The following is a 10084-nucleotide window of genomic DNA, read 5'->3' as shown; positions in this document are numbered from 1 at the left end:
GATAGTTTGGAATATTACAACTTTGTTTCAGAATCAGAGAACGGTCGATTGGAATAGTAAAATTATGGATTGGAATCTGAGAATGATAGATTGGAATATGAAAACTATGTTTCAAAATCTCAGAACGAAAAATTGGAATATTACAAGTATGGATTAGAATCTGAGAACGACAGATTGGAATATTACAAATATGGATTAGAATCTGAGAACAATAGATTGGAATATTACAACAATGGATCAGAATCTGAGAAGAATTGATTGGAATATTGCAAAAATGGAACAGCATCTGAGAACAATAGATTGGAACATTATAACAATGGATCAGAATCTGAGAACGATAGATTGGAAATTTACGACAATGGATCAGAATCTGAGAATGATAGATTGGAATATTACAACAATGGATCTGAATATGAGAACGATTGATTGCTATATTACAACATTGGATCAGAATGTGAGAACGATAGATTGGAATGTTGTAATTTTGGATCAGAATCAGAGAACGGTCGATTGGAATATTAAAATAATGGATTGGAATCTGAGAAAAATAGATTGGAATATTAAAACTATGTTTCAAAATCACAGAACGAAAAATTGGAATATTACAACAATGGATTATAATCTGAGAACGACAGATTGGAATACTACAACTATGTATTAGAATCTGAGAACAATAGATTGGGATATTACAACAATTGATCAGAATCTGAGAATGATGGATTCGAATATTACAACAATGGATCAGAATCTGAGAACAATAGATTGGAATATTAGAAGAATAGATCAGAATCTGAGACTGATTGATTGGAATATTACAACAATGGATTATAATCATAGAACGACAGATTGGAATACTACAACTATGGATCTGAATTTGAGAATGATAGATTGGAATATTACAACAATGGATCAGAGGCTGAGAATGATAGATTGGAATATTACAACAATGGATCAGAATCTGAAAATGATAGATTGGAATATTAGAAGAATAGATCAGAATCTGAGATTGATTGATTGGAATATTACAACAATGGATCAGAATCTGTGAACGATGGATTGGAATATTACAACAATGGATCAGAATCTGACAATGATAGATTGGAATATTACAACAATGGATCAGAATCTGAGAACGATAGATTCGAATATTACAACAATGGATCAGAATCTGAGAACAATAGATTAGAATATTACAACAATGGATCAGAATCTGAGAATGAAAGATTGGAATATTACAACTATGGATGAGAATCTGAGAATGATAGATTGGAATATTAGAACAATGGATCAGAATTTTAGAGCGATAGATTGGAATATTACAACAATGGATCAGAATCTGAGAAGGATAGCTTGGAATATTACAACAAAGGAGCTGAATCTGAGAAGGATAGATTGGAATATTAGAACAATGGATCAGAATTTGAGAACGATAGTTTGGAATATTACAACAATAGAACAGAATGTTAGAACGAAAGATTGGAATATTACAACAATGGATAGGAATCTGAGAAAGATAGATTGGAATATTACAACAATGGATAGGAATCTGAGAAAGATAGATTGGAATATTACAACAATGGATCAGAATGTGAGAACGATAGATTGGAATATTACAACAATGGATAAGAATCTGAGAACGATAGATTGGAATAGAACAACTGTGGATCAGAATCTGAGAACAATAGATTGGAATATTACAACACTCTAACAGAATTTCAGAATGATAGATTGGAATATTATAACAATGGATCAGAACCTGAGAATGATGGATTGGAATATTACAACAATGGATCAGAATCTGAGAAGAATTGATTGGAATAGTACAAAAATTGATCAGCATCTGTGAACGATAGATTGGAATATTACAACAATGGAGCAGATTCTGAGGAAGATATTTTGGAATATTACAACACTGGTTCAGAATGTGAGAACGATCGTTTGGAATATTACAACTTTTGTTCAGAATCTGAGAACGGTCGATTGGAATAGTAAAATTATGGATTGGAATCTGAGAATGACAGATTGGAATATTACAACTATGGATCAGAATCTGAGAACAATAGATTGGAATATTACAACAATGGATCAGAATCTGAGAAAGATAGATTGGAACATTACAACAATGGAGCAGAATCTGAGGAAGATAAATTGGAATATTACAACACTGGTTCAGAATTTAAGAACAATAGTTTGGAATATTACAACTTTGGTTCAGAATCTGAGAACGGTCGATTGGAATAGTAAAATTATGGATTGGAATCTGAGAACGATAGATTGGAATATTAAAACTATGATTCAAAATCTCAGAACGATAGATTAGTAAATTAAAACTATGGATTAGAATCTGAGAACGATAGATTGGGATATTACAACAATGGATCAGAATCTGAGAACGATAGATTGGAATATTACAACAATGGATCAGAATCTGAGAACGATAGATTGGAAACTTACGACAATGGATCAGAATTTGAGCATGATAGATTGAAATATTACAACAATGGATCTGAATCTGAGAACGACTGATTGGAATATTACAACAATGGATCAGAATGTGAGAAAGATAGATTGGAATATTGCAACTTTGGATCAGAATCTGAGAACGGTCGATTGGAATATTAAAATAATGGATTTGTATCTGAGAACGATAGATTGGAATATTAAAACTATGTTTCAAAATCTCAGAACGCTAGATTGGAATATTACAACTATGGATTAGAATCTGAGAACAATAGATTGGACTATTGCAACAATGGATCAGAATCTGAGAAATATAGATTGGAAAATTACAAAAATGGAGCAGAATCTGAGGACGATAGATTGGAATATTGCAACACTGGATCAGAATGTGAGAACGATAGTTTGGAATATTATAACTTTGGTTCAGAATCTGAGAACGGTTGATTGGAATAGTAAAATTATGGATTGGAATCTGAGAACGATAGATTGGAATATTAACACTATGATTCAAAATCTCAGAACGATAGATTAGTATATTAAAACTATGGATTAGAATCTGAGAACGATAGATTGGGATATTACAACAATGGATCGGAATCTGAGAACGATAGATTGGAATAATACAACAATGGATCAGAATCTGAGAACGATAGATTGGAATATTGCAACTTTGGATCAGAATCTGAGAACGGTCGATTGCAATATTAAAATAATGGATTGGAATCTGAGTTCGATAGATTGGAATATTAAAACAACGTTTCAAAATCTCAGAACGATAGATTGGAATATTACAACTATGGATAAGAATCTGAGAACAATAGATTGGAATATTACAACAATGGATCAGAATCTGAGAAAGATAGATTGGAATATTACAACAGTGGAGTAGAATCTGAGGACGATAGATTGGAATGTTACAAAACTGCATCAGAATGTGAGAACGATAGTTTTCAATATTACAACTTTGGTTCAGAATCTGAGAACGGTCGATTGGAATATTGAAATAATGGATTGGAATCTGAGAATGATAGATCTGAATATTACAACAATGGATCAGAATCTGAGAATGATAGATTGGAACATTACAACAATGGATCAGAATGTGAGCACGATAGATTGGAATATTACAACAATGGATAGGAATCTGAGAAAGATAGATTGGAATATTACAACACTGCATCAGAATCTGAGAACGATAGATTGGAATAGAACTACTATGGATCAGAATCTGAGAATGATACATTGGAATATTACAACACTCTAACAGAATTTGAGTGTGATAGAATGGAATATTATAACAATGGATCAGAATCTGAGAATGATAGATTGGAATATTACAACACTGGAACAGAATCTCTGACAGATAGGTAGGAATATTATTTCAATGGATCAGAATCTGAGAACAATAGATTGGAATATTACAACAATGGATCAGAATCTGAGAATGATAGATTGGAATATTACAACAATGGATCAGAATGTCAGAACAATATAATGGAATATTACAACAATGGATCAGAATCTGAGAAGAATTGATTGGAATATTACAAAAATTGATCAGCATCTGAGAACGATAGATTGGAATATTACAACAATGGATCAGAATCTGAGAACGATAGATTGTAATATTGCAACTTTGGATCAGAATCAGAGAACGGTCGATTGGAATATTACAACAATGGAGCAGAATCTGAGGAAGATAGATTGGAATATAACAACAATGGAGCAGAATCTGAGGAAGATAGATTGGAATATTACAACACTGGTTCAGAATGTGAGAACGATAGTTTGGAATATTACAACTTTGGTTCAGAATCAGAGAACGGTCGATTGGAATAGTAAAATTATGGATTGGAATCTGAGAATGATAGATTGGAATATGAAAACTATGTTTCAAAATCTCAGAACGAAAAATTGGAATATTACAAGTATGGATTAGAATCTGAGAATGACAGAAAGGAATATTACAAATATGGATTAGAATCTGAGAACAATAGATTGGAATATTACAACAATGGATCAGAATCTGAGAAAGACAGATTGGAATATTACAAAAATAGAGCTGAATCTGTGGAAGATAGATTGGAATATTACAACAATGGATCGGAATCTGAGAACGATAGATTGGAATATTACAACAACGGATAAGAATCTGAGAACGGTAGATTGGAAATTTACGACAATGGATCAGAATCTGAGAATGATAGATTGGAATATTACAACAATGGATCTGAATTTGTGAACGATTGATTGGAATATTACAACAATGGATGAGAATGTGAGAACGATAGATTGGAATATTGCAACAATGGATAGGAATCTGAGAAAGATAGATTGGAATATTACAACACTGGATCAGAATCTGAGAACGATAGATTGGAATAGAACAACTATGGATCAGAATCTGAGAATGATACAGTGGAATATTACAACACTCTAACAGAATTTGAGAATGATAGATTGGAATATTATAACAATGGATCAGAATCTGAGAATGATAGATTGGAATATTACAACACTGGAACAGAATCTCTGAAAGTCAGGTAGGAATATTATAACAATGGATCAGAATCTGAGAACAATAGATTGGAATATTACAACAATGGATCAGAATCTGAGAATGATAGATTTGAATATTACAACAATGCATCAGAATGTCAGAACAATAGAATGGAATATTACAACAATGGATCAGAATCTGAGAAGAATTGATTGGAATATTATAAAAATTGATCAGCATCTGAGAACGATAGATTGGAATATTACAACAATGGATCAGAATCTGAGAATGATAGATTGGAAATTTACAACAATGGATCAGAATCTGAGAATGATAGATTGGAATATTACAACAATGGATCTGAATCTGAGAACGATTGATTGGAATATTACAACATTGGATCAGAATGTGAGAACGATAGATTGTAATATTGCAACTTTGGATCAGAATCAGAGAACGGTCGATTGGAATATTACAACAATGGAGCAGAATCTGAGGAAGATAGATTGGAATATAACAACAATGGAGCAGAATCTGAGGAAGATAGATTGGAATATTACAACACTGGTTCAGAATGTGAGAACGATAGTTTGGAATATTACAACTTTGTTTCAGAATCAGAGAACGGTCGATTGGAATAGTAAAATTATGGATTGGAATCTGAGAATGATAGATTGGAATATGAAAACTATGTTTCAAAATCTCAGAACGAAAAATTGGAATATTACAAGTATGGATTAGAATCTGAGAACGACAGATTGGAATATTACAAATATGGATTAGAATCTGAGAACAATAGATTGGAATATTACAACAATGGAACAGCATCTGAGAACAATAGATTGGAACATTATAACAATGGATCAGAATCTGAGAACGATAGATTGGAAATTTACGACAATGGATCAGAATCTGAGAATGATAGATTGGAATATTACAACAATGGATCTGAATATGAGAACGATTGATTGCTATATTACAACATTGGATCAGAATGTGAGAACGATAGATTGGAATGTTGTAATTTTGGATCAGAATCAGAGAACGGTCGATTGGAATATTAAAATAATGGATTGGAATCTGAGAAAAATAGATTGGAATATTAAAACTATGTTTCTAAATCTCAGAACGAAAAATTGGAATATTACAACAATGGATTATAATCTGAGAACGACAGATTGGAATACTACAACTATGTATTAGAATCTGAGAACAATAGATTGGGATATTACAACAATTGATCAGAATCTGAGAATGATGGATTCGAATATTACAACAATGGATCAGAATCTGAGAACAATAGATTGGAATATTAGAAGAATAGATCAGAATCTGAGACTGATTGATTGGAATATTACAACAATGGATTATAATCATAGAACGACAGATTGGAATACTACAACTATGGATCTGAATTTGAGAATGATAGATTGGAATATTACAACAATGGATCAGAGGCTGAGAATGATAGATTGGAATATTACAACAATGGATCAGAATCTGAGAATGATAGATTGGAATATTAGAAGAATAGATCAGAATCTGAGATTGATTGATTGGAATATTACAACAATGGATCAGAATCTGTGAACGATGGATTGGAATATTACAACAATCGATCAGAATCTGACAATGATTGATTGGAATATTACAACAATGGATCAGAATCTGAGAACGATAGATTCGAATATTACAACAATGGATCAGAATCTGAGAACAATAGATTAGAATATTACAACAATGGATCAGAATCTGAGAATGAAAGATTGGAATATTACAACTATGGATGAGAATCTGAGAATGATAGATTGGAATATTAGAACAATGGATCAGAATTTTAGAGCGATAGATTGGAATATTACAACAATGGATCAGAATCTGAGAAGGATAGCTTGGAATATTACAACAAAGGAGCTGAATCTGAGAAGGATAGATTGGAATAGAACAACTGTGGATCAGAATCTGAGAACAATAGATTGGAATATTACAACACTCTAACAGAATTTCAGAATGATAGATTGGAATATTATAACAATGGATCAGAACCTGAGAATGATGGATTGGAATATTACAACAATGGATCAGAATCTGAGAAGAATTGATTGGAATAGTACAAAAATTGATCAGCATCTGTGAACGATAGATTGGAATATTACAACAATGGATCAGAATCTGAGAACGATAGATTGGAAATTTACAACAATGGATCAGAATCTGAGAATGATAGATTGGACTAGTAAAACAATGGATCTGAATCTGAGAACGATTGATTGGAATATTACAACATTGGATCAGAATGTGAGAACGATAGATTGGAATATTGCAACTTTGGATCAGAATCAGAGAACGGTCGATTGGCATATTAAAATAATGGATTGGAATCTGAGAACGATAGATTGGAATATTGAAACTATGTTTCACAATCTCAGAACGAAAAATTGGAATATTACAAGTATGGATCAGAATCTGAGAACGACAGATTGGTATATTACAACTGTGGATTGGAATCTGAGAACAATAGATTGGAATATTACAACAATTGATCAGAATCTGAGAATGATAGATTCGAATATTACAACAATGGATCAGAATCTGAGAACATTAGATTGGAATATTAGAAGAATGGAACAGAATCTGTGAATAATACATTGGAATATTAGAAGTCTGGATCAGAATCTGAGAGCAATAGATTGGAATTGTACAACAATGGATCTGAATCTGAGAACGATTGATTGGAATATTACAACATTGGATTAGAATGTGAGAACGATAGAGTGGAATATTGCAACTTTGGATCAGAATCAGAGAACGGTCGATTCGAATATTAAAATAATGGATTGGAATCTGAGAACGATAGATTGGAATATTTAAACTATGTTTCAAAATCTCGGTACGAAGAATTGGAATTTTACAAGTATGGATTAGAATCTGAGAACGACAGATTGGAATATTACAACTATGGATTAGAATCTGAGAACAATAGATTGGAATATTACAACAATGGATCAGAATCTGAGAAAGATAGATTGGAATATTACATCAATGGAGCAGAAACTGAGGAAGATAGATTGGAATATTACAACACTGGTTCAGAATGTGAGAACGATAGTTTGGAATATTACAACAATGGATCTGAATCTGAGAACGATTGATTGGAATATTACAACAATGGATCAGAATGTGAGAACGATAGATTGGAATATTGCAACTTTGGATCAGAATCTGAGAACGGTCAATTGGAATTTTAAAATAATGGATTGGAATCTGAGAATGATAGATTGGAATATTACAACAATGGATCAGAATCTGAGAAATATAGATTGGAAAATTGAAACAATGGAGCAGAATCTGAGGACGATAGATTGGAATATTACAACACTGGATCAGAATGTGAGAACGATAGTTTGGAATATTACAACTTTGGTTCAGACTCTGAGAACGGTCGATTGGAATATTAAAATAATGGATTGGAATCTGAGAACGATAGATTTGAATACTACAATAATGGATCAGAATCTGAGAACGATAGATTGGAAATTTACGACAATTAAACAGAATCTGAGAATGATAGATTGGAATATTACAACAATGGATCTGAACCTGAGAACGATTGATTGGAATATTACAACAATGGATCAGCATGTGAGAACGATAGATTGGAATATTGCAACATTTGATCAGAATCTGAGAATGGTCGATTGGAATATTAAAAAAATGGATTGGAATCTGAGAACGATAGATTGGAATATTAAAACTATGTTTCAAAATCTCAGAACGCTAGATTGGAATATTACAACTATGGATTTGAATCTGAGAACAATAGAATGGAATATTACAACAATTGATCAGAATCTGACAATGATAGATTGGAATATTACAACAATGGATCAGAATTTGAGAACGATAGATTGGAATATTACAGCAATGGATCAGAATCTGAGAACAATAGATTGGAATATTACAACAATGGATCAGAATCTGAGAAAGATAGATTGGAATATTACAACAATGGATCAGAACCTGAGAATGATAGTTTGGAATATTACAACCATGGATGAGAATCTGAGAATGATAGATTGCAATATTACAACACTGGAACATAATCTGAGAATGTCAGATTGGAATGTTATAACAATGGTTCAGAAGCTGAGATGGATAGATTGGAATATTACAACAATGGGTCAGAATCTGAGAAGGATAGATTGGAATATTACAACAATGGTGCTGAAACTGAGAAGAATAGATTGGAATATTAGGACAATGGCTCCGAATTTGAGAAAGATAATTTGGAATATTACAACAATAGAACAGAATGTGAGATCGATAGATTGGAATACTACAACAATGGATAGGAATCTGTGAAAGATAGATTGGAATATTACAACAATGGATCAGAATGTGAGAACGATACATTAGAAAATTACAACAATCTATAGGAATCTGAGAAAGATAGAGTGGAATATTACAACACTGGATCAGAATCTGAGAACGATAGATTGGAATAGAACAACTATGGATCAGAATCTGAGAACGATAGATTGGAATATTACAACACTCTAACAGAATTTGAGAATGATAGATTGGAATATTATAACAATGGATCAGAATCTGAGAATGATAGATTGGAATATTACAACACTGGAACAGAATCTCTGAAAGATAGATAGGAATATTATAACAATGGATCAGAATCTGAGAACAATAGATTGGAATATTACAACAATGGATCAGACTCTGAGAATGATAGATTGGAATATTACAAAAATGGATCAGAATGTCAGGACAATAGATTGGAATATTACAAAAATGGATCAGAATCTGAGAAGCATTGATTGGAATATTACAAAAATGGATCAGCATCTGAGAACGATAGATTGAAATATTACAACAATGGATCAGAATCTGAGAACAATAGATTGGAAATTTACAGCAATGGATCAGAACCTGAGAATGATAGATTGGAATATTACAACAATGGATCTGAATCGGAGATCGATTGATTGGAATGTTACAACATTGGATCAGAATGTAAGAACGATAGATTGTAATATTGCAACTTTGGATCAGAATCAGAGAACGGTCGATTGGAATTTTACAACAATGGAGCAGAATCTGAGGAAGATA

Source organism: Carcharodon carcharias, assembly GCF_017639515.1.
Source record: "Carcharodon carcharias isolate sCarCar2 chromosome 38 unlocalized genomic scaffold, sCarCar2.pri SUPER_38_unloc_4, whole genome shotgun sequence".
NCBI classification, from domain to species: Eukaryota; Metazoa; Chordata; class Chondrichthyes; order Lamniformes; family Lamnidae; genus Carcharodon; species Carcharodon carcharias.
The sequence above is the reverse complement of the archived record's forward strand: the minus strand, read 5'-3'. Positions refer to the sequence as shown.